We start from the raw sequence: 25,504 nt of genomic DNA, 5'->3' as shown, positions 1-25,504 counted from the left end.
TCCAGTGTTGAGTATGATCGCTGGTTAGTATGATCACACAATTTGTTTTAATTATTTATGATAAAACTCTTAACATTCAACTGTTTCGTTGAACTTAATCATAATATACTAGCTTCTAAACACACTGTAAAACAGATAATTTGTTCCTGTAATTACGTATCGTTCTAGGAACTGCATAAGTAGTAGCGGGGTAGCAATTTCATATATTATGAGAGAGTTTCTTTCCATTTTTAACCGAAATTCCTATAAAAAAGTATTCATTGAATTTTGTAATTTGTTGCTTCCTAATACCAGGTTTTTTGATGGAGATTTGATATGATACATAAATAAAACAAATTGCGAAAAAATATGAGCTGGTGCCAATTTACAATATTATTATGTTATTTACAATTTACTTTAGTATACGTTTAAGTATTTATGTATGAATATTTCCTTTGTATTACTATTGTATCTATATTATGTTTCTGTAATTTCTCTATTTCTATTAAATAAATAGAATAAACAGCGAAACTTATCATTTGGTAAAAATGATATGGAATAAATATTTTTAGTTTAAAATTATTTTAAGTTATCAAAACCAATACTTATTTTATCGTATTTATATGCATGATTCAGTAAATACAGATTAACTTTGATTATATAAATAAATTTATAAAAACCAAAAAAATTAGTGTTTTTGAAGTAAAAAAAAAAAAAAATTACTAGGAATGGAATATGTCATTCAGACTACAGCAACTATAAAAATTTAATACAGCTACATAATCATTCCCTTTAAAATGCAATAAATTTCATCAACTAATGAAATGAAAGGTGTAAAAAAGCATAACCATAAATAAAATAATAGTATACTAACAAAGATTAAACAGACATATAAAAAGAAAACTTAAATACGGAAAAACTAGAGTTTAAAATGTATTTTGAATGTAACATTTAATTCCGTAATAAATTACGAAAGAAGTCCATTTTAATTATAAAGGAGGAAAAACTTAATTATTAACTTAATTTAAAAAAATTAATCGAACTAGTTTATTCGTAACGTAAAAAAGAATAAACTGAATGACAATTTTCTAAACTGTAATTAATATCCTTTCATTTGTCCAATTAACAACGATGATGGTCTTTCACCTTTTAATCTATTTTAATCTATAATGCGATCAAATGGACTTAGAAAATGCATTTGACATATTTATATAAAAATATTAATACATCTATTGGCCTTGTTTATAGCTTACGATTAGTTAATTTTACAAAAGTATTTTTATACAATCATTTGCTTGTAAAAGGAAAAACAAAATTATTATGTCTAACTGAGCCAATTTTGATACAAGAAATTTTTATTTTTATCATCCCTTATATTAAATCAAAATGTTTTACTGTATTGGAGTGAGGGGACTGAGAGTATAAGCGCTTCTTGTTGCGGGAGGTGAACAGTTCTACACTAGACCAAACTAATTATCCCTTGATCACTGGATTGTCATTCTGTTGATGAGATCTAATTAACATCACTTACAGGTTTTGTGAGCCAATTAAGTAACAAACTAAATAACAATCACTAGACAAATAATAGATGAAGCTTTCTATTAATCCTAAGAGAGGCTGATCCTACTAACAGAGGCTAATCTCATGAGTTTATCATTTGTTATACAAATCAATAAATCAAAACAAATTTTTAGATATTTATTGTTTGTGGAGGGCATTAGAAGTTCCGACTTTACCGATAAGTACTCCAGCCGTTAAGTTTCTTGTACATCTACCGGATAGAAAATAGAATTCCCAAGTTGATACATGTATGCCTCCCTTTCAAGTAATTTCAACAATACATGATTCCCTTAGGTTATGAAATAGAATATCCTTGCAGAGTCAAATTCAGAAAGGATTAAGAAAAAATAAAAAGGGAGGGCTTGTAAGAAAGGGCTCACAAGGGAGGGCTTGTGATTATCAAGGTATTTTGGAGTATTGTACCATCTTATCTAGGATTCCATCAATATTTACAGGTCAGTGCTTGAGTTTTTTTTGAAAACGTTTTATAAGATAAAAAAAATAATTCATAATATTTTCTTTTCCTACGTAAAACAAAAAATGTATAATTAAAAACTTTGAAAACTATCAAGTAAAAAAAAGTAATCATTGCATGACAGACCACAATTAAAGCTAGATATTTTCTATTTTTGAACTTTTATTTTTCGTTTTATTCAAAACACAGAGTTATAAAATCGAGTTAAGAAGAAATAATGCAGTCTAATCCATTAAATTCTTCATGATGAGGATGCCAAGATACTCATGGTATTTGGTGTAGGAAATTCCCTTTGAACCATTTCTAGGATTCCATTTCCTGTCCACTAGCTACACAAAAAGCCCAATGGCTGAAACACCTATCAGGTAAAGCTGGGGCTTTTGATCCCATATAAATGCCCAATAATTGAGATTAACCTTTTTTTTTCTTTTCTGTTTTTAGTAACTTATAAAAATAATGGTACCTATAAAATCTATATTAATAGTAATAATATTAAATTTTTCGTAAATTCTCCTATTACATAAAAAAGTATTTATTAAATTTTATTGACTGATTGTTTCTACCTTCATTTATATTATCTTTATGTTTTCCTAATGAGTTATTGTCTGGGTAGAAGTTATTTCTTTACTTCATTGCAGAAGTAGACGTAATTTAAAAAAAAAAATATATATATATATATATATTATTTTTAATTTAAAAATAGTTTAAAATATTACCATTTAAATAATTTTTTTCACTGTGAAAAAACTTTACACTGTAAAGTGTAAAGCTTTTGGGAACTCAGTTTGTAGTAAATATTTATGGGCTTAAAAAATACAAACACTTTTCACAAATTTCATTTGATAAAAAAGTAAGTAAAAATTAAAGTAGATCATAAAAATTATTTAAGTTAACAATTTTTCAAAATCAGTTATGAATTAAAACTTTTAAGCTCTAAACAAATGTTAAAAGTTTATTCATCTTTGAAAGAATATTTTTCTCTAAAAATCTCTATTTTTATAATAATTTTGAATTATCAAGAAAACGTCTCTCCTCTTAAGTTGTGCGTCATCAAATGTTTTTGATATGTTACGATCATTTATGTTTCAAATGTTATTTTTTTCTATGTTCTATTGTTCTTTTTATTTTGTACTTTTACTCATTGGACATTATTAAATTTCTAGTTCATTACTGGCTGAACTTTATCAATGGTTATGTTACCTTTGGCTTGCTGTTGATGTCTTAAATGTATTTAATTAAGTGTTTCAAGGGAAACTCCTTTATAACTTGATATTGTCATAAAATTTACTTATGGTTTCTAATCTACGAAACCGACTGCAAATATAATTTGAGGTACAAAATAAAAATATGAGAATAAGATGAGTAATTGTAAAATTGAAAAAATTTTAGATTTTTTTATATGAAATGTTTGTTAAAAGAATTTGTTTTTCTTCTATGTATATAACATGTTTTTTTTTCACAATTTATTTATTTACAATCTGTCCCAAGAAGAAATCCTAGTAAATAGAATTAGAATAAGCGCTTGATGAGAGGTATGTAATGAATCCACTCAATAAAACATACATCATAAGACAATAGTTCAATTGTAATATAAATATAAGACAATATATAAATACATAAGGATAGTTCATTTGAATAAATGCACTTGAAGAGATTCACTTTATAAAAAGTATAAAAGTTCGTAAAACCGAAACAAAAATCAAATAATATTAAAGGACAAAGAAGAAAAAAACAAAATAGTTACATAATTTTCTTATGAAAGGAATTTTAATCCATCAAGCATAGAGAAGATGATCATCACTCAAGTGAGGAACCCTCGATCTAATGTCAAAGAATACAGACAACACGTTGTTGCACCTGACCTGCGAAAAAAGCCCATCTAGGTAGTTCCGTAAGACTAAATAGAAAGGTTGAAAAAGGCTGTGTTTTATTTTATGGAGCAGCTGTAATCAGCAGCTTATAAAGCAGCTGTAAAGGCAGCTGTATCTTACCAAATGCCTACTAAATACTAAAAAAAGGCAGTCAAGAATTAAGAAATTGCTGAAGATACTTGTTTCCATTTAACTGAATCCGGCAATTGTATAAGTTATATAAAAACATAAAAACGATGAGGCCAACATTATCTTAAGTCAAGAATTACTTTTTTTTAGAAATTGAAGATTATTTTTCAATTCCATTACCATCAGAACATTTAAATGCTTATTAAGTAGTCTTTGAATTGCATAATTTAAAAATTTATTGGTAAAGGTTATATATAAGAATTTAATAAGATGTTTTTTTATTTTATTTTAGGTGAGTACACAAGGCCAGAAATTTTATCCGGATTCATATTAAAACTACATATAATTTCAATGGGACCGCAATCTATATAGGTAAGTTAAAGCGGTAAAAAATAGAATTATCACAATACAAATTAATCGGTTTTTATAAAAATAAATTTACGTAAATGTTTTGAAAAAACTTTTTAACTAACAGTTATTTATTGGAATTAACAATAATAGTACAATATTTTTTCGTTTTTTTTTTTGTAAAATAAAAAAATTACTATCCTGATCTAATTATAAGGTAATATATGTATAGATCTTTGTCTTACAAAGAGCTCAAAATATGTTTTTTATAGTTTAATAGGTTTTTTTTACTAAAATAATGGAAGATGCACAACTAAATTAAAATGGTAATTTAAGAAATATATTTTTATCCAATTGCCCAAAATTTTTGAATATAAAAATGCTTATAAAATTATTAACATGACATTCGTAGTTATAGTCGAATTTCAGGTAATTAAATTTACACTAATTTCTTGTTAAAGTTGTTTATTTTTAAAATGTAAAATAAAACGTTTGTCAAAAAGAAACATTATAAAAAGACTCAAAAAAACACGTAATTTACTAAAAAGAAAATAATCTGATGTGGACATCACATGACTTTCTTGTATATCTATCAAATTACATATAAACATTTTTAAAAGTACATAAAATTTTATTTCGCTAATAACTTCTGATCTTTTTCATATTTTTTTTATATTGTTATTATTGAATTATTATTTATTGTAAACACGATTTTACAATAACAGGTTAATAATTAATAAATCAATATATTTAAATTTAAAAAGAAGGAAATGAAGTCAAATTCAAACCGATTGCCTTCCCCTTGAAAGATCAAAATGTTATTTGTCTACAACTCTGGAACCAATGAAAATAAGTACCACTTACGATATATCGTTGAAAAGCTCTCAATGAGAGCTTATTACTGCAACTATGAAAAAGTTCAAAATCCAAATTGTTTGGATTTTGGGCTTATTGGATATTTTCGGTTAAGTCGATTGCAATCAAAAGGAGAGGTGCACAACTATATTTTACAAAAGTCCTAAATCCAAAATTTCAACAACATTCAGCTAATCGTTTTTGAGTTATACGAGATACATATGTGCCCACATACGTACGTACGTACAGTCGTCATGCCGAAACTAGTCAAAATGGATACAGGATTGGTCAAACTGGATATTTCCGTTGAAATCTAAAAACCGAAATTTTTCGTAAACACAATACTTCCTTTACTTTGTACAAAGAAATAAATATATTTACATTCCTTTACAAATTTCAACTTTATGAAATCAGCTATAAATGTTTAAAAAACTATCACCAACATACGACCTCCAGGGGAAAGTATGTATTAAATTTTGGAAAATTGGAAAACGTGGGAGGTTTGGCTGAAATAAAATTTCAAATGTTTAATGGAGCATTTTAGCAAAAAGGTATTTTTACAAAAGTTCACTTTTTATTATCAAGATCACAAATTACCAAAAATGTTGGTCACATCAAAAATTTAAGACTTAAAAATGAATAAAGTTAATTTGATTACGATTTTATTTATTACTTTTAACATTTTTTTTATTTGTTAATGATGTAGTATTCGATCTACTGCTGTAATTTGTTAGTTCTTAGATGGTGCGACTAAAACCGCTGTAGTGAAATAAGAAAATAAACAAGTAAATAAAATTATAAATATAATCTAACCAAACCTAACCTACTCTCGCTTCGCTCGCTAACCTTGACTAGCGAGCAAAAGTACCTTCGTTCGCTAGCCAAGAATAGTGAGCGAAGCGAAAGCAGGTTAAGTTTGGTTAGATTATATTTATGCCAGCCTTCGTGGGGCGAGTGGTAGCGTCTCGGCCTTTCATCCGGAAGTCCAGGGCTCGAATCCCGGTCAGGCATGGCATTTTCACACACTCTACAAATTATTCTTGTCATCATCTGAAGCAATAGCTAACGGTGATCCCGGAGTATATAAAAAAGAAAAAAGATTATATTTATAATTTCATTTTTTTTTTTTTTCAATTAGCGTTTCAGCGGCCCCATATAAGAACTAACTAATTACAGTGGTAGATTACTACCACTGTAGTGGTATTACATTAATACCTTTTTTTGTTGTTTTATTAATAATTTAATTTAATTTTTTTTAATATAGCTTATTTCATTAAAAATATTTGATAAAAACTATGTATTATTTTTACCCAAAGTTTTCTAATTAATTTTTTCTAAATTTTTTTCTTTGAAATACTTAGAATATCAACGCGACTTACGGCTTATTTATGTATGATTACGATATAAAAATATATTACGAATGTGATTTTTCCTTTAAACGAATTTTTCAATCAAATTACCTATAAGATTTTCAACAGAACTGAAAAATTTCCGCTAAACAAAAAAAAATCAATTTATTCATTTCCAGAAGGAATAAGGTATTTTCATTAAAAAAAGAAAAGATAATTACAAACGGATGGGAATGAGAATTCTTTCTTTTTTAAATCTGGTTAAAAAATAAAATTTATTGTACTGAATTTTATTGATTCAGTTGATTTTATCTATCTTAGAAATCATCCTTAATAAATAATTAACTTCTACCGTTTGTGATAAATTAATACCATAAAACGGCACACACCATATTAAATAATTATCAACATAGTACTATAGATATATAGTATAGACTTTAGGACAAATGTTCTATTATTACACCATCCTTTTTTACATGTTCTTATTGGGTTAGTAATTTTTTATGGTTTCAATTTAAGAAAAATATCTCTTTAATGGTCACATAAACAGATATTGAAATGTTTTGATAAAAACATTTTCCACAGCCGTTTTAGAATCGTAATGTAAGAGCAAGAATTTTCTAAACCGATTTTTAATATTACCTATAAAATAAAGGAATATAAAGACAAGTTAAAAAAAACGAAAAAGATAATATATTTAATACAATACAACGTTGAGTAAATCTCTAACGCTTATAAAATGGATTTATCGAAGTGTATCGATCAAATATTGCATTCAAATTTATTTTCGCATCATTATATTGAATAAGAGTTTCTATCGTTTTGTGGCTATAATAAATATTTTTGAATATTATTTTACATCTTAATATCGGAACGAATATGAAGGAATATTTTTTTTTTTTTTATTAATACATTTATTATTTTTTTTAATAATTCCGTCAAGATGAAATATCATGGTGAAATCTTTTTTACATAAAAGAAAACTGCTAAGTTTTATAGAACAAATATAAGCCGATTATGTGAAAATTTTTATAATTTAGTTTAAAGACTAATTTACAAGTACTAATGGCCCAAACTACACATCTGTATACAACATACAAATAAATTTATATAAATTAAGTGTGTACGTTCAATGATATTCCGATATAAAAAAAATTATATCGATATATAAAAATTTTACCGATTTGGTAAAATTTATACCAAATCATGAAAACATTTCTACAATGTAAAATTTCACTTTTCATATAGTAACCTATTTCAATAAACAGTAGGATTTTTAAAAATAAATTATGGCTAATAAAGCAGTTGATTCAAAGAATTATTCGTGTATTTATTTGATCAGTTTAAAAAAAAAAAAAAATTATTACAAGTTGACAGTTTATTTAGTTAAATTTAATTGTACATTAAAACAATATATGTTCTCAATACAACATTCAGGAAGTGGTCACCATTTTGATAATATATTCCATATCTCGATTTTTACTTCCTTGTACTTCCTTGTACTTGTTCCTCCAAGTAAAGGAGTGATGTGATCGGGAAAAATTTCGGTTTTCAGATTTCAACGGAAATATCCATTTTCACCATCCATGAATCCACTTTGACTAGTTTCGGCGTGACGTCTGTACCATGTATCTCGCATAACTCAAAAACAATTAGCTGTAGAATGTTCAAATTTTGTATTTAGGACTGTTGTAACATCTAATTGTGTACCTCTCTTTTTGATTGCAATGGATCAAAAAGTGTCCAAAAAAGCCCGAAATCCAAAAACTATGGATTTTGGAATTTTTCTTCAATTCAGTAATAAGCCTTATTGAGATCTTTTCATTAATATATTGGTAGATTGGTTCCAGAGTTATAGCCAAATAAAATTTTATTAATAAAATACAGTATTTGGAAATTACAAGGGGAAGGCATATCGATCAGTTCAAATCCGACTTCATTTTTTTTTTTTAATATACTGATTTATTAAAATAAAATTTTACGTACTTTTCATTCTAAAAAAATGTGTATATATAATTTAATAGGTGTACAAGGAAGTTATGTGGTGTCCACATCAGATTTTTTATACTTCACATATCAAGAAGAATGCGATAATTTTATGACCGATCTCTCTTCTTTTTAAATGTTTCGTTGGAGGATTTAAATGGATAACCTTACTTTTTAAATAGTCCAACAAAAAAGTCGCATGCTGTAAAATTCGATTACATCTGGAGTAGGAATTTTTTTGTATATAGATACAAAAAAATGTACATAGTTATAAAAATTACCGTTCAGTCCTATTAATTGATTACCCATCCTAATAAAACTACGTGCCTAGATTGATTTCAGGTTGCCCCGCTGTTCAAAGAGACATAAAGAAGAACTTATTTTGAAATAATAGTAATTCCAATTCTACAATTTTCTTAAAGAAACTTGAATTGGCTCTTCTCTGTGTAAATCCTTTGAACACTACTGTTCGATTATTAAGTAAACTTAATAACAGTGGGCATATCATTTGACGTTTCGTACTATTGGAGCCGGTATCGATGTTTTTCACTGTAAAAAAATATTTCAAAGATCACATTTTTAATTAGAAAAAAAATTGTATGGTCTATGGATATTTTTCAAACCGACTTAATTTTCTATAAATTTTCCGTTCCAGAAGCCCTTCTTTTTTTTTATTTTTTTTATTTTGACTATCCTCCCCTGGGCCGGTCCGACTGGTTGGTATTGCGCCACCCAGGGGAGTGCCTGTTGTACTTAAATGGGCCTTTCCCACCTACCGGCTGTATGTCCGGCATGGCAGGTCGGCCCACCGGTCGGTTCTTTTGAGTCTATTGATATGCCCATCTATATATATCGCCACGCCATACCGTGATTGTCTTGACGTGACGATCGGGTCTTTTCTTTGATCTTTCCTATCAAGAAAACCCTTGGAGTCCCCAGTGGCTCATCGAAACTGGCACACCTCAGCATGCCAGTCCTCACCACTGGGGCTATCCGCCTTTCCCTATACTAAGATCAGAACCCCAATCTCCTCTCGTCCTCATTTTTCTGCGTTAATATTTTCATAATAGCTGAATCAACCCCCTTCCGGGCATCTTCACTCTGCAATATGTGATTAATTAATCTGCCGTTACCATCAGATGATAGATCGATGTCTACTAATTCTTCTCTTCATTTATGGCAGTCAGTAAATGTGTGCTCAACATCATCTTCGCGATCGCAATACATACATTCCGTGATGCTCTTCTACCGATTCTGTGCAAGTAAAAATTAAAATTGCCATGCCCTGTAAAGTATTGTGACAGGTGAAAATTCACTTCCCCATGCTTCCTATGTATCCAGCTTTTAATATCGGGGATGAGTCTCTTTGTTCTACCTCCAGGGCCATTCTCATTCCACCTGTCCTGCCACCTTGCCATTAGCCGCTGCCTTGATTCGTGAATTCTAACTCCCTGGTCTCTTTCAACTCTTAAAAGTGCCAATAAATCAATCGGTGGGACTCCAGCGAGCACACGCAAAGCCTCATAGGAGACCGTCCTATATGCAGAAATCACTCCAAGCAACAGTCTCCTATGGGTCCTGATCATACGTGCCAGGTTTTTCTTTACTTGCACTGAAATCCACCAAACCGGCACCGCATAAAGCATGGACGATATTACCGAAGACGCTATGACCCTTCTCTTTGACGCCTTAGGCGCTCTTTGGTTTCGTCATAATGATATTTAAAGATTTTATCATTCTGTCAGCCCTGTTACAAACTTCGTTTATATGTTCAGTGAAGGAACCGTTCCTCTGAAAGGACGCCTAGGTACTTCAGCTTATCAGTTTCTGCTATTGGTTCACCATTGATCCTGATATCCAGCCGATCAATGATCCTTCTTCCAGTGAAAGTGATAAATTTGCATTTATCAATGTTCAGCACTAAACTTTTATTACATAGCCAGTTTTCTATCATCTGTAATGCCAAATTGGCCTTATTTTGTACTTCCAGTGCACGTCTATCACTCGCAAGGTTCACCAGGTCATCTGCATAGGCAATGACCTCGACTCCTGCAGGATAATCCAAATTCAGGATTCCGTCAAAAGTTAAAACCCATAATAACGGGCCCAAAACGGAGCTCTGGGGAACTCCACCGTGTAGTTGACTTCCAAATCTCCACTTTGCGTTGCAATTCTGCACGATCTGTCAGAGAGGTATCTCCTCACCTGTCTCCTAAGATATGGGAGAAGCCCTTCTTATGTCATACTAAAGATCACGGGATAAATCTCCGATTCGTTTATCTCAGAAGAATGTCTCACAACAAGCCCTTCATATTTCTAACAAAAACTCAATCGTGAAACCTACTTTATTTGTGACTAAATTATCTAAAGTAATTCCTTTTAAATTCTACCTTAAATAACCTTTATCGTAAATTTCAAAGTGAAAGTAAACTCATTTTTTACTTTTTTTTTTTTTGTTAAAGTACCTTCTACAGAACTCCCCAGAAGTTCTGATTAACGTCTCAAGTGATAAAGTCGTATCACATATAGTCAGGCTCATCCACTTACTGATATATCTCATACTCGTATCTGAGAATTCTACATTGATTGTTCATGTAATCTTGAATCATAAATATATAAACTTCACCTTTCGTTGTGTAAGTTAAAGCAGATGTTAAATCCTCAGACGCAGCTCACCCAGATTCTATGCCCACTATTGCTAATGTCGCTTAAGTTTGGACCATATAGCTTTGCTTAATTTTTGTTTTCCAGGCAAAATAAATATATATATATATTTTTTTTTTTACTGGCACATCAACTTCTGTGATTATTAGCACTATGATGGAAATTTGTAGCATATGGAAAAATAGCATGCCTGACTGTGATTTGAACCGAGATCTCCGGGTAAAAGGCCGAGACGCTACCACTCTACCACAGAGATCAAAGTATTATATATATCTGTGTCTGTGTGTCTTTGTGTGTGTGTGTGTGTGTGTGTGTGTGTGTCTGTGTGTGTCTACGTGTGTGCGCGTGGGTGTGTGTGTGTGTGTGTGCACGAGCGAGCGCTCGCATATATGTTATACATATAGAAGGAAGTATGGTGATCAGTCCAAAATAGACCATCTGGTTTTTTAACAGATCATAACGTTTCACATTGAGAAATCCATTAAGACCAAAAAAACACAAATTTTCTACCAATGTAATTTACTTACATGTACGTCGTACTATGTTAACGTTAAATATCTACAGACTGGATGAATAAATTTTTTTCAAACTTTCTCGGTAGATATAAGGCATTTACAATGCTAAAATTTTGGTCACTTTTTTAATTTTTGACTTTTAGTTTAGGTAGTTTTGATAAAATAAATGAGCGTTTCGGTAGTACGCTATTAATAGTATAATATACTATTAATATTATATTACCTTATGTTTAAAAAAAGTGCATATGTCAATAGGAGTTTTAAATATGAAATTAGATAAAAACTTATGATACTATTAGAAATGGTAAAAAAAGTAAATTAAAGTAATATATACGTTTTTCATTATCATATATTTCGAATTCCCACGCTGGGGGAGCTCCCGTTAGAGCTCAGAAATCAAAGAACCGAGTCCTGGCTACTGGGTTGGGGCGGCTGGCATCTCTTAGGGCTGTGTTTATGCTTAAATGTGGGTCCGGTCCTGGAAGGCAGGGAAAAAAATAAAAAGGTAAAAAAAGAGGAAAAAATTAATAAAGAATGTAAAGAACTTTACTGTCTACCTTTTTAAAATTTTTATACAATTTATTTATATAAGAGACGGCAATCTCACCCTTACATTAATTTTTGAAGAAAGATAACCTTTATGATATTTATATTTCTGGGTAAATGACGTTTGGTAAAATGGAATAGAAATACATTTAATTACAATACAATATTACAAATACAATAAAAAATACATTTTTTAAATGTTGAGTTATGTACACTGTAGAATAATCAGGATGCCGTTATAAACTAGAAGATGAAGGAAAGCAATCTTTATTAAAAAAAAAATAAAAAAGAAGATAATGAGGCGAGGATGTAGTCTATTTTTGTTGCTTTTCAGCTAGTATATAGAAGAATAATTCAACAAATGAAGAAAAAATTTGAGGGCTGAGTAATTATCCTAACAGAAAAAAAAAACCTTTGTGGTAACAATATTCTTTTGATAAGAAAAATATGGCTCATGAAAAATACCGAGTGACATGGATTTTATTACAAGAGAAATTTAGTTTGAAAATAAATTTGATTTAAACAAAAATATCGTAATTTAACAGAGAAAAGGTAATAAGAGCTTACAGTTTAACTTACAACCACACATTATATATAATAAAATTTATTTAGATGGTAAGATTATAAAATATGGTCTAATTAATGCACAAATGAAAAGCAATAAAAAGCATACTGGTACGAGAAAAAGAGTTATAAAAAAAAATTTACTAGAATCAAATATAAATCTAAAATTTACAAACTTTTTTTTAAAAAAATATTTGTGTAGATGGTAGAAAATAATGCTATTTAAAGTCCGGCGCCGGGTTAGTCTAGTAGTGAAACTCGTCATCGCAAAGTCAACTGATTTTCTAAGTCGGCTGTTCTGAGGATCGAGCCCTTGTAAAGGCAGTTCCTTTTATATGAATTTTAATGCTAGACTTGGATACCGGTGTTGTTTGGTGGTTGTTCCTGACTACATATTTACCGGTACATTTACTGATTTATACAGCACTACATCTGCAGCTATGTCAGGCCTGGCAAGCCGGTAGCAGTAATTGGATTAGCCTACTATACTTATACACACACATCCGGCAGTAGCTGGAAAACTGGTTGGAGAAAACAATGTTAAAACATTAACATTTTGAAAAAAAAGGAAAAATCAAACCCTTCCAAAGTGGTATTATATGAAAAGATCACAAGACGAATAAGAGAGAAACTTTTGTTGTAGTAAAAAGTAATTGAGTTAGGTTAGCAGATTAGCTATTAATCGTTGGTAAGGGGACGATCTAGTTGGTAAGGGGGATCGTCCCCGCTTATTTTTGGGAAGGGGAACGGCGTACGCTGTTCCCCGCATTTTATGAAATGGAAATTTAGAAAATATTTATAAGGATACATATAGCCTTGTTTAATACTGGAGGGACGAAATCCCTTCAGTATCTTTATATGTTTTTCAGGAATCTATTCTTTCGATACGATTCTCAGAAAGGATTCGAAAGAAAGAATCGTTCGTCCGAATAAAGATTCTTTATTAGAATCTTTCATCATTTAAAGTTCGTTGTAGATTAAATTATTTTTTTTTTTATATTTATTTTTTTACTTTTCCTTCCCCATCATAACAAGTACTATAAATTCTAATGATGTGCATGCCTCTTCTCTTCCTTCACATGATTAGCGGTTAATCTCTCTTCATAATTCTCTTCGACTAAATTGATGTACATAACACACGGTGGTGTGGTGTGGTGTGGTGGACATTTAGTACACCTACTAAATGTCACCTCGTTATTCTATTTTATACTCTTATTCGACTCCTTAAGTAAACATATGATTATTTATCGGGTGAATACGATTTTTAGGAATCTTAGTAGCCACTTCTGTATGGTTCTATAAAAAAAAAACATTCAGTCTCTTCACCTGACTCGCAATTGCGTCCCGGGATTGATGCGATCTAATGCGGCGATTCAGCCCCTGATGGTCCAAGCGTGAACAAAAAAAAAAACGTTAAGTGAGCCAGTCCGCTCAGCGCGGGAGTCACAACCTTGTGATCTGTGCGGCGTTATCGCCGTACATATAATCGTAATTGCATATAAACTAGTAATAATATTTGGTAAGGGGGAACGACGTAGGCTGCTTCCCGAAATTTATAAATTATTTATAAAGATACATATATATATCCTTAATATCAGTTTGTGTAATACTGGGGATACAAGTTTCTTTTTCAGGAATCGATCTCAGAAGGGATTCAAAAGAAAGAATGGTTCGTCTTCAAGATTCTTTTCCTTCCCATTATAACCAGTACTGTAAATTCTAATGCGTATACGCTCCTTCTCTTCACCCATTTTTAGCGGTTCATCTCTCACACTGCTGTTCGACTCGATGTATACGTTCTAAATGTCTTCGATTCTTCTGTTTCAACTCCTATTTTTGTGCTTGAATACGATTTTTAGTAAACTTAGTAGCCTATCACTTCGGTCTGGTTGAATAAAAAAAAGCAGTTACTTCAGCCAGCTACCCAGTGCGCGAGTCACAATCTTGTGACTTTTATTAGTTGGGCGATCGCCCAACTAAAGAAATATTTTTGGAAAGGGAAACGGCGTACGGTGTTATCGAAGTTTATAAAATGGAAATTTATAAATTAGTTATAAAAATACAATTTTCAGTAATCTATTCTTTCGATACGATTCTCAGAAACGATTCGATAGGAAGAATCGTTCGTCGAATCAAGATTCATTATCCCATCATAACCACTACAGGTAAACTCTAATGCGCATGATTTATTTCTCTTCACCCATGTTTAGCGGAAAAGGGGAACAGTTGCTGCTGGTCTCCGGAATTTAAAGAATGTGTTAACTTCGTGTTACCGAATCTAAAAAAATATAAAATAAATATAAAAAATAGCACTTACTTCACCGCATCAAACATGAAGCTCTGGAGATATATTTTCTAAACCAGAAACTTCTCTATGTCATGTTTAGTTTTCGGTAGGATTGAATGAAATTATACATACTTACGACCTCTCCTGTTAACGGTGGATATCGCGATCATGATGTCGGTATCCACGATGGCCGCTTGTCATATTCCAGGCGTGGAAACTCCAAGCGCTCGATTTTTGAGTTGGCGACTGCGTTCGTTCTGTTTCCTGGGTACTTTTGAAAGATGTTTGCACTAACTCCTCTTCCCGTATCCTTATAAATATGTGAGTTGAGTAGTGCTGCAAAAGTAAAGATAAATTTATTACACTCGTGTACCTATATACAGTATTTTCCATTGTGTTATCTACTTGAATATTCGATATTATGATACTTGTATGGCAGTCGTAATTGTTAGAGTTACTCGTATCATTTGTGTAAATACTGCGTTATGCAAGGAATGTTCATTTTAACAGTTTTTACAGTCTAAAAAAAATTTAATTACAATGAAACACAGATGCTCGACTCCTACATCCACCGATTTTTTTAAATAATTTTTATTTAATTTATATTCTTCAGAAAAAATATTTAAAAAAGATATTGATCTCACTATTTTTGTGCGTGGTTATCGATAATTTTTTAATCGTGAATCATGTAAAATTTTCATAACAAATTTTTTTTACAACTATAAATATTACGAAAAATGTTATATACACAGCTGAACTGTTATATCACGATCGCAATTCAAAATAAAATTTCAATTAACTCCTGGCAAGAGGTACTCTTGGGTATAGGAGTTCCCCTGGTAGCTGATTAATTCCAGAAATCATCAGTAGGTAACGCTAGTGATATAGTATTTATATGATTGTTTCCTAATAGGTCGACAAGTGTGCTGTATCTGTGTTCATTTTGTTTACAGATATTGTTTGAGGTACGGCAGTACCCTGTATGTTGTAACCTTTGCTAGGTAAATAATTCTCCTTATTATGTATATGACTATAAGTTATGATTATATATTGACTATAATGATTTCTTGATACTTTTCTCATACTGTCCATCTAAAAAAATCAGAAAATTGTTTTATTATTATCTTCAATGCATCCAGTGGACTAATCCAATTCAGTAAAGCTTCCAGAAATTATTGAATTGTTACAATGCCACTAAAGGTGTTTTTGTTGATACTTTAGACTAGTTGTGCCACACACATTTGTGCGCAAGGGAAACAAACCGCTGGCCCTTCAGATTATTCTACAATATTTTAGACATTGCTGAAATCAACTATTGATCTTATTAAACGGGTCAAAAAATCAAAGGAAAGAAAAAATTATAAATAGAAGCAACTTTATAAAAAGCATTGCTTCGAAATCCTCTGTCTCATGATACAAATCTTAGAAATTCAAACACCAAGTGAAATAACTACTATTAAGGAAGCAGGCTGGAAGATGTTTTTCCTATGACCGAAAAAAAAATCGAAAAAGCCACACTCAATGTAACCCAACCAGCACTTATGCTCTCCACGATGGCTTATTACTACTGCAGTTAAGAAAAAATCCAAATGTTACAAAATTGAAACCCCGCTTTATTTAGAGGTCGACTGTATGCATATTTTTGACCCCGTAGATTGCAATCAAAAGAATAGGAGCAAAATTAGATGTTACAACAGTTTTTAATACAAAATGTTAATATTCTACGGCTAATCGTTTTTGAGTTATGCCGATACATACATATAGATGTCAAACCTAAACTAGTCAATATGGATTCAGGGATGGTGAAAGTCTATAATTCCGTTGAAATCTGAAAACCGAAATTTTTCTCGATCACATTACTTCCTTTAATTTGTACAAGGAAGTAAAAAAGGGTTTGTTTACTAAGAATTTTTAACGAATATATATATATATATATTTTTTTTTAAATTAGAAATACAACTTTCTACATTTTATTTTATACATATTTCAATATTTTATTTTTTTCGGTTGTAAATTTAGGTTACAACGAAGGAAATGGCAAATATGTTTAATACTTTGTTAATACGAATATCCGACAAAAAAAATGTTTTAAATATTATTTTTAAAAGTTTCTGCATTACAATAGTAAAAAATAATCAAATATTTTTTCATAAAAATTATTCTGTCATTTAAAGTCTTATTTTAATTTTTAAGTAACCTTTTTAACAGAAAACAATACTAAAATAAATAACAATTTCTACATAAAAATATGTGTGATTTCAAATGTAATTTAATCATATAAATGTATAAAAACATTTAATGTATATGTTGAAAGCTCCTAAAGTTGCTTTTTGTCGCCTCAGATGTTTTAAATAGCGTAGTTAGAGCTTTTTTCTTTTTTTTCGTCGTCGGAGGGAAACCCTTGCGGACCTACCACTAAAACCCCCCCTCTCAAAACATGGATTGCCGGGCCCACCTTACGGTTTTATCACAGCTCCCCATGTATCTTTTCTCCATCCACACCTCCATTGCTGGCCCTACACCTCGAACTCATTAAGATCGTACGGTTTTTTTTATTTTTATTAACCTTGACCTTATGGCCCGGGACCTGTTCCAAGGAAGACTCAAAAGTAATTTTATTCACCCCTGGACATCTTCCACCATCTTTTTCGGATGATCTTAACCAACTTAGTAGACACCACGTGCCGCGATGGTTCGGTTTGTAGTATAGTCCCAATGACGTACTCTGACGAAATAAAAAAATGCCAAAAACACGCAATAATAAGCCTATTAATCAACTTTTTTTTTTCCAAAAATATTCAGGACAATATAATTATTAACAGAGTAATAAAACAAAAACATTTGTAAAAATTAAAAATCATGTACTTTTACTGCATGTTATTTGTTAATTAAATTAAAAATCAGTAACTAACATAGGCGAAAGAAAACTTTACAAAGACATAAGTGATATATACTTGTAAATCAATTACTTTTTATGAAGAATGTAAAATTTATTATTATTATTATTCTTTTTCTTTATACTTGTTGTGTGAAAAGCAAAAACAATATAATGTGTTTTCTATGGTAATATATAATAACACTCAAATTTATTCAGGAACTATCGCACCGTAAAGAGCTAGCGAACTTTTGCAAGAAATTCATGCACTTGCCAAAATCATAATTTTAGTGACAGGTCAAATTTTGAATTGTAATTTCTGTATTATACTACCCGTAACCCTTAAAACATTTATGAGCATTCTTCCTCATCCCTAATTTCATTATTTCTTTCAGTACCACCATTAGACACATAAGTAAATATCTTTACTTTTTTAATAAAAAAGAAAATAACGAGCTCGGAATAAGGCAGAGGAAGAGAATTATGCATAAACGCATTTATAATCCATCTTAATGATGGTCCTTTAACAAAAAAAAATTCGAAGGAAGGAGATTAAGCCTGCAAGATGAAAACTATTATCAGCACACATTTAACAGAGAAATTGAGTTCCTCCTCATTGTTCTAAAGCGAGAGTTCCTATACGACTCAATGTCCCATGAGAGCCAAAGAATAGGTCAAGAGTGAAAAAATGTAGAATCCAATTCCAATTTAGATTTGTCACAGACGTCAAATTCTTCGATCTTGTCAAGGTACATTATTCTCAAGAGGTAAAAATTTTTATTATCCTAATACCCTAACTATATATATATCCATCAAAAAATAAAATACTTTTATACTTCGAACAAATTTTTATTAAGAGGTTTTATCTAATTCCTTTGTATCTCATTTAAAGCACTATGTCTTATCGATTCAAATTGGACTAATTTGAATAAAAAAAGGATAATATATATGTAGCGTAAACGATTCGTTATGTAAATTACAGTTTTCATATAGTAATAACTCTTGCTCCACTGATTTCATCTGTTTTGTCGATTTCGTGCACGTAATACACATAATATTTTCCAAATACCCAATCGAAAAAATACATGAGCATCAATAAAAAAAAAAAATAAATAAAATAAAATAAAACTATTAATATATTTATATATACATAAGAAAATCGGTAGTGAAAGCATTGGATTATACGTATAAATATAGCTGAAAGGATACTTTCAATTTAGATTTTGAGTTGTCAATATGCGAGAGATCTGTATTCTCTAGGTATTTGGGAATTCTTCATTGTTCCATTAACATTGTGTTCATTGAACGGGGCTAGTGTATTTATATTCATATATATGATTGTTCTGTGGCGTAAAATTATCTTACTAAAACACATTCTATACATGTTTTCTATTCAATAACAGTTTTTAACCCTTTTATGAAACGTAGTTTTAAATAAATTATTATTTTTTAAGTAATTTTTGTTCAACTATAAAACGTATTTCTGTTTGATTTGTACATTTAGAGTACTTGAACGTAGAAATGAAATTTTTTCTGGTCTAATAATTCCGCGTACTTATATTTGAATAAGAAAATGATTAAAGCATAATGTAAAAATGTATTTTGTCTTTGCTTAAATTATTAATCACCACAGAAACGTTTGAAGATTGTACATTGGAATATGGAAATTGAATTTTATAACTTATGAAAAATGCCATGCTTGACAAGATTCGAACTCGGAGTCCGCGGATGAAAGGCTACCACTCTTCCACGCAGATCTCAAGTTTTTAAATATTTTCAAATCAACATATACAGAGTGCAACCATAGGATTGAGACGAGAGTTTAATAACGTTTCTTACAGTCAGTAAGCTATCTATTTATTTAATTTGTAAGCCTACTTAGTATTTTTTTTCTTAAAAGAGTCAATTTTCAATTGTTTTCAGCGATTTAATTTAAATTATTTCTTACAGTAAATAATTCTACGTGTACGAAATCATTTTATTTAGTTCTTTGATTTGATTCTCCGCTTCATAAGCTTTAAAGTAAATTTAGTTTGACATGGAGAAAATAAATATAAATATTTTTACATATTTATATTATTATATATAATATATTATATTATAAAATTATATTAATTATATTATAGTCTGAATAAAGTAATATCGACTTCCTTCTTGTATACATTGTTCCCCGTTGTCTCTGAGATTCTTAATTGCTGTGAAGAACAGCAGAAACGATCAAAATGAATCCAATATTATATTAAATAAATTTAATAAAATTGTTAGAAACATAAAATTTACTATGGAAACAGAAGATAACTGTTTAATTTTTTTAGACAAAAAATATACAATAATAAAATAAAATTACAAATATTTCGTAAATCTTTTTCCAACGATTGAATAATCATTTCATCCATGGTCGCAAAAGATGGCTGTTTTTAATACACTGTTATATAGAGGATTACATTATTTAAATTATGATAAAGTTTCCCTAAATAAATAAATTGAAATAATTAAAAATATTAACCATACAAACGGAGGTAATCCTAATACAATAAATAAGTAATAAAATTAATACGATAAACAATATAAAATTATAACAAATGAATACACGCCTTATAGTCAAAAAATTGAAAATAATTACAAAAAGATTAACATAACTCGGGCGTATACTACAAATAATAAATTAATTAAATATATTAAATAATAACGATACTAGGTTTAATAAACAAGGTGTATATAATCTAAACTGTAAAGATTGTGATATGATATAAATCGGTATAACCAACATTCAGAAGAGAAGAGTACCTTAATAAGTAAGTGCCTTAATAAGACACTAAGCTTTTCATCATTACTAAAAATTTATTATATCTATGTATACTGAATGTTATCTCTTGGGGTCCCTCAAAACGTAAGGATGTACAGAATGGGCTATCAGATCATTATCTGGCGCTCAGAAATGTAAATTGTGTAGACTGATATTTAGCAAACTAAATATGTTAACTTATCTTGTGTTTGTATTTATAAATGTGCAATCTTTATTACAAATAATGGTCACTTATTTTTTTTTTAAATAACAATATCCACTTTTATAAAATCAGATAATGGACTGCTTTTGAATAATTCTACTTTGGCTTTCGGGAATGGGTCTTATTATGCTTTCATTGTCATTTTAAAAAAATTTATCAACCATAAAAAAGCTTGCCCCCCGTCTATTTAAAATATAATTAAAAGATTTTCCGTTATGAAAATAAAAGAAATAATTTTGCAATAGCACCTTCTATTTGAGTTGTGAATTATATTTTATACTTAGTACCTTCATGCGTTTACTTTTAACATTATTTCATGTGATGAGAAGTGACTATCCCCGGGTCCATCTAAACGACATTTTCATCCCACACTATGACAGCGTACGGCTCCTTGTTTTCTACTTGGATCGTCGTTTGACGTAGAAATATCATATGAGAGAAAAAATAAAACAATTAAACACGGTGTAATAAGTTTTATTGGCTGAAAGGCGGCAAGAATTCACACTTTTTGCTGTCCAAAAACTTTTAATATACAGAATGATTCTAAAAAACCGAGTTGGACGGATGGCATATAGCTATGGGGTACGATCAGAAAGTTAACATAGACGTCTACAACGTTTCAAGAATAACTTGGCAAGATCCATAGCAGAGGTGTTGTGGTTCATACGAAACGAAGAAATTAACGATTACCAAGAATTACCTTATGCTCGAGAAGAGGTCAAATGGTTTGTTTCAGATTATAGATGGCGGTTAGATAATCATGTGAATAGTTAATCTCCTAACATCAAGGATGTCTGGCGACTGAAAGCCTACATGTGCTGAACTTAGGTTGGTTCAGTTTCATATTTGTGAGGAGCACCTTTTTATACCTTGATGTTGAGCTTAGCCTTTTTTTCATTTATTTCCATAAGTTTATGTAACTATCTGTTTGTCTTTGTTTAATTATTTATAAATTTTCTTTATTCGTTTTTCATTAAACCTTTTGTAAACTCTTGCATTTATATGATCTTATTCAGTCCGAGAGTGTTACATATATATATATATATATATATATATACACATATCATTATGCACGTTTTATTGAAGGTGTTTGTTGGAAACCGCTCATCATGTGTGTTTTGTTGTAATACGATTTAATTTTGGTTTCTTTTTCGGATCCAATTGTAAATAAACAATTTGTGAGGATAAAAAAATATTTTTCTAATTATAGACAATCAAAAGTTTACCTAATCTGTTTATGACTTTTGAAAAATGTAGGAGTAATAAATAATAAAGATTAACAAATTTTAAAATGCTGTATACAAAATGATTGTAATATTTACAACTTATTAACAGAATCTTTATTAACCGTTTGTGCTCTTATTGTACAAGAGAGTTAAATTACCTTCAGTGTAGGATTTACTTTCAAATTAGCATCATTTCATCTCATTCTCACCTCAAAATTTATTTATTTTTCTTTAATTTTATTTTTTATTCATACTTTTTAATCATAATTAATAGGTTGTTAATAGTTTATTTACATATAACCTGTATATATCATGTAATATATGATTAATATAACGTATTATATATGTAATATACATATAATTATATATAACATATGTAATATATGATTATTGTTAATATATATAACTACATGTGTTATAAATGTATTACAACAATAAATAGAACCTATATATTTGTAAACTTTTATTTTTTATAAAATAATATAACCTCATCTTGATGTATAATATATTACAAATTGCTAGTTTTACATTGAAATATAATAAACCGCTTGATGTATTTTGAACAGCTGCAATATTACATTATTTTCTGATTAGAATGTGAGAATTTATCGGTAGAATATTATTGCGTACATTATAATGCAAATGTGATCAAATTATTTATTTTAAAATGTTCATGACTGCATATTTTAATAAATAAACAAAGGTAAAGCAATTTTATTATACAGTTTTATTTGATATTTAAATTACGATAAATAAAACTTCCAAAAAATCTTTTTATACAGGATAGCCATATTTAAGAGTAATGCCTCCAAATGAATAGTATCTGGGAGAGAAAGAAAGAGAGTGAGAGAGAATTATTCTATTTTCTTATACATGTTTCGCTTAAAAAATCAATAAAGTAGTTTTTTTTAAGTCATTTACTATAAAGTTTTTTATATAATAATAATGAATAACGAAAAATAAATGAAAATTTTATGACAGTACAGATATCTGATTTTTTAACCTAAATATTAATCCGAATTTTCAGGAATATATTTTTGAATTAATCGTTTATTTTTATGGTTTCCTACAATTTCAAAACTGCCACAAAACTATGAAATAAATAAATAGAAAAAACTCACCTGAGTTATACAATAACACTAAAGTAAGACGATTTAACAAAATTAATGCTATAAAGTTATGCAATATTTTCTTCAAGTAAAAAAAAAAATTTTAAACTGTACTCAAATTAATAAAACTGGTAGAAGGAGGATTTTAAAACTATAAAATGCATATCGCAGTTTTTCTTAACAATAAATACAATCAGATAATTTTTTTTACTCTGATCTTTATTATAAATAGTCATATATATATATATATATAAATAGTTACGCTATTAATACTGTTATTTAAATAAAGTGAAAAAAACGGATTTGAATACTAGATCGTGGATACCGGTGTTCTTTGGTGGTTGGGTTTCAATTAACCACACATCTCAGGAATGGTTGAACTGAGATTGTACAAGACTACACTTTATTTACACTCATACGTATAATCCTCATTCATCCTGTGAAGTATTATCTGAACGGCAATTACCGGAGGCTAAACAAGAAAAAGAAAGAATATAGATTTACTTATTTACTGCCTACTGTTATTATTTTCTGATAAACGTCTGTGGGAAAGAATTAAACAGTAAAATTTATAGAAAACAACTTACTGAATAATTATTTAACTATTAATAACATCGTAACGTAAGCGAAATGGGAGGTATTTCAAAACAGTGTTTGGGTATGTCCTGAAGTTAACAGGTATTTCCGATAATAAAAAGTAGTGAAATAATTGGATTGTTTAATCGATATTTAATATAAAAAAAACATTTCTGTTTGGTAAAATATATCCTGATATAAATTAATATGTATTAGAGTTCGCGGTAAATCTTTTACAGTAAATTGTGTAATGAACTACCCGTGCCTGTAAAAATATATTTTGAAAGTGTAAAATTTACATTTGGACAAGATACCAAGAATGTTTGTTTGTACTATTAAGTGTCTAAGCAGAAAGTAAAGTAGAACTGTGTAAGCGGTGGTTAAAATATATGGTCATAATTTATGGTACTTTACCAAAGTCAGTAACCTTTGTATTATCAAACAGAAGGAACAGTTACGAGTATGAAAGAGCGTTCTAGTGATAAGAGGGAGAAGCGATCGAGAAGGTTGTAGTGCTCGACAGGGAATCGATCGAGAAGATCATAGATTGAGGTTTAAGGAAAAAGGCGTGCAGGATATTAACATGATAACCGTTTATATAGTAGTGTTTTTATGACAGAATCGTATTTGTTTTTTTAAATGTTTTTCTCCTTTCTTTTTTCTTTTTCCTGTTCTAGCGTTCTGAAAATGGTATCTGCCGTTTTCTGCCGGTATCTGCCGGTTATCTGAACTACCGTTCAGATAATACTTCAGAGGATGAATGAGGATGATATGTATGAGTATAAATGAAGTGTAGTCTTACACATTCTCAGTTCGACCATTCCTGAGATGTGTGGTTAATTGAGACCCAACCACCAAAGAACACCGGTATCCACGATCTAGTATTCAAATCCATGTAAAAATATCTGGCTTTACTAGGACTTGAACGCTGGAACTCTCGACTTCCAAATCAGCTGATTTGGGAAGACGCGTTCACCATTAGATCATCCCGGTGGGTTAGAGTGATTTTCTAAGAGAAAGAAAATGCACATATCTAGTACTATTTTTATATTCCTGTAGAAAACATACAAAATAACATATTTGAGCATGTGCACAATTCGTTCTGAAATACAAAGAATGGTTTGAGTATTATTATTTAAGGGATGCTAATCAGTACACAAATAGTAAAACTGGAGAAATCTGGCTTAAATATAAGAAAAGCAATGCAATATTCTGCAAATTTAATAATAACATAAAATCTTGTAATTGGTTTACGCATAGAGAAATATCTAATTAGATTTCTTAAAAACACGCGCATATATTGTAAAAATATATTCAGATGTTAATTACAAAAAAAAATGACTTAAATTTTATACTTTATTTATGAAACAGAAGGATGATTTAAAAACGACTTTAAAAATTTGAAGGCGTCTATAAATTTATTTTGAACATTTCGATAACGAATGAAGTTTTTCTCCAAAATACGAGGGGGTATCGTAAAGTTTCTATTATTACTAGAAAAATTATGGAGATAGAAACTTAATTTTTATTTGTTATTGTTAAGACTTTTCTACATAGCCACCATCCAGAATTATACATTTCT

The 25,504-nt window shown here is 29.6% G+C and overlaps 1 long non-coding RNA gene across 1 annotated transcript in view; it reads right to left on the bottom strand.

The window, feature by feature from the left end:
* Positions 1 to 25,504, bottom strand: part of LOC142324573 (uncharacterized) — a 316,768-nt gene that overhangs the window by 235,821 nt on the left and 55,443 nt on the right. The window contains exon 2 of the long non-coding RNA XR_012756327.1: positions 15,261 to 15,464. This is a non-coding gene — a long non-coding RNA (uncharacterized LOC142324573). The remainder of the gene's footprint in view (positions 1 to 15,260; positions 15,465 to 25,504) is intronic.

This window comes from Lycorma delicatula, chromosome 5 (genome assembly GCF_047948215.1).
Source record: "Lycorma delicatula isolate Av1 chromosome 5, ASM4794821v1, whole genome shotgun sequence".
NCBI classification, from domain to species: Eukaryota; Metazoa; Arthropoda; class Insecta; order Hemiptera; family Fulgoridae; genus Lycorma; species Lycorma delicatula.
Note: the sequence above shows the minus strand (reverse complement) of the source record. Positions and strands in the feature narration are given on the sequence as shown.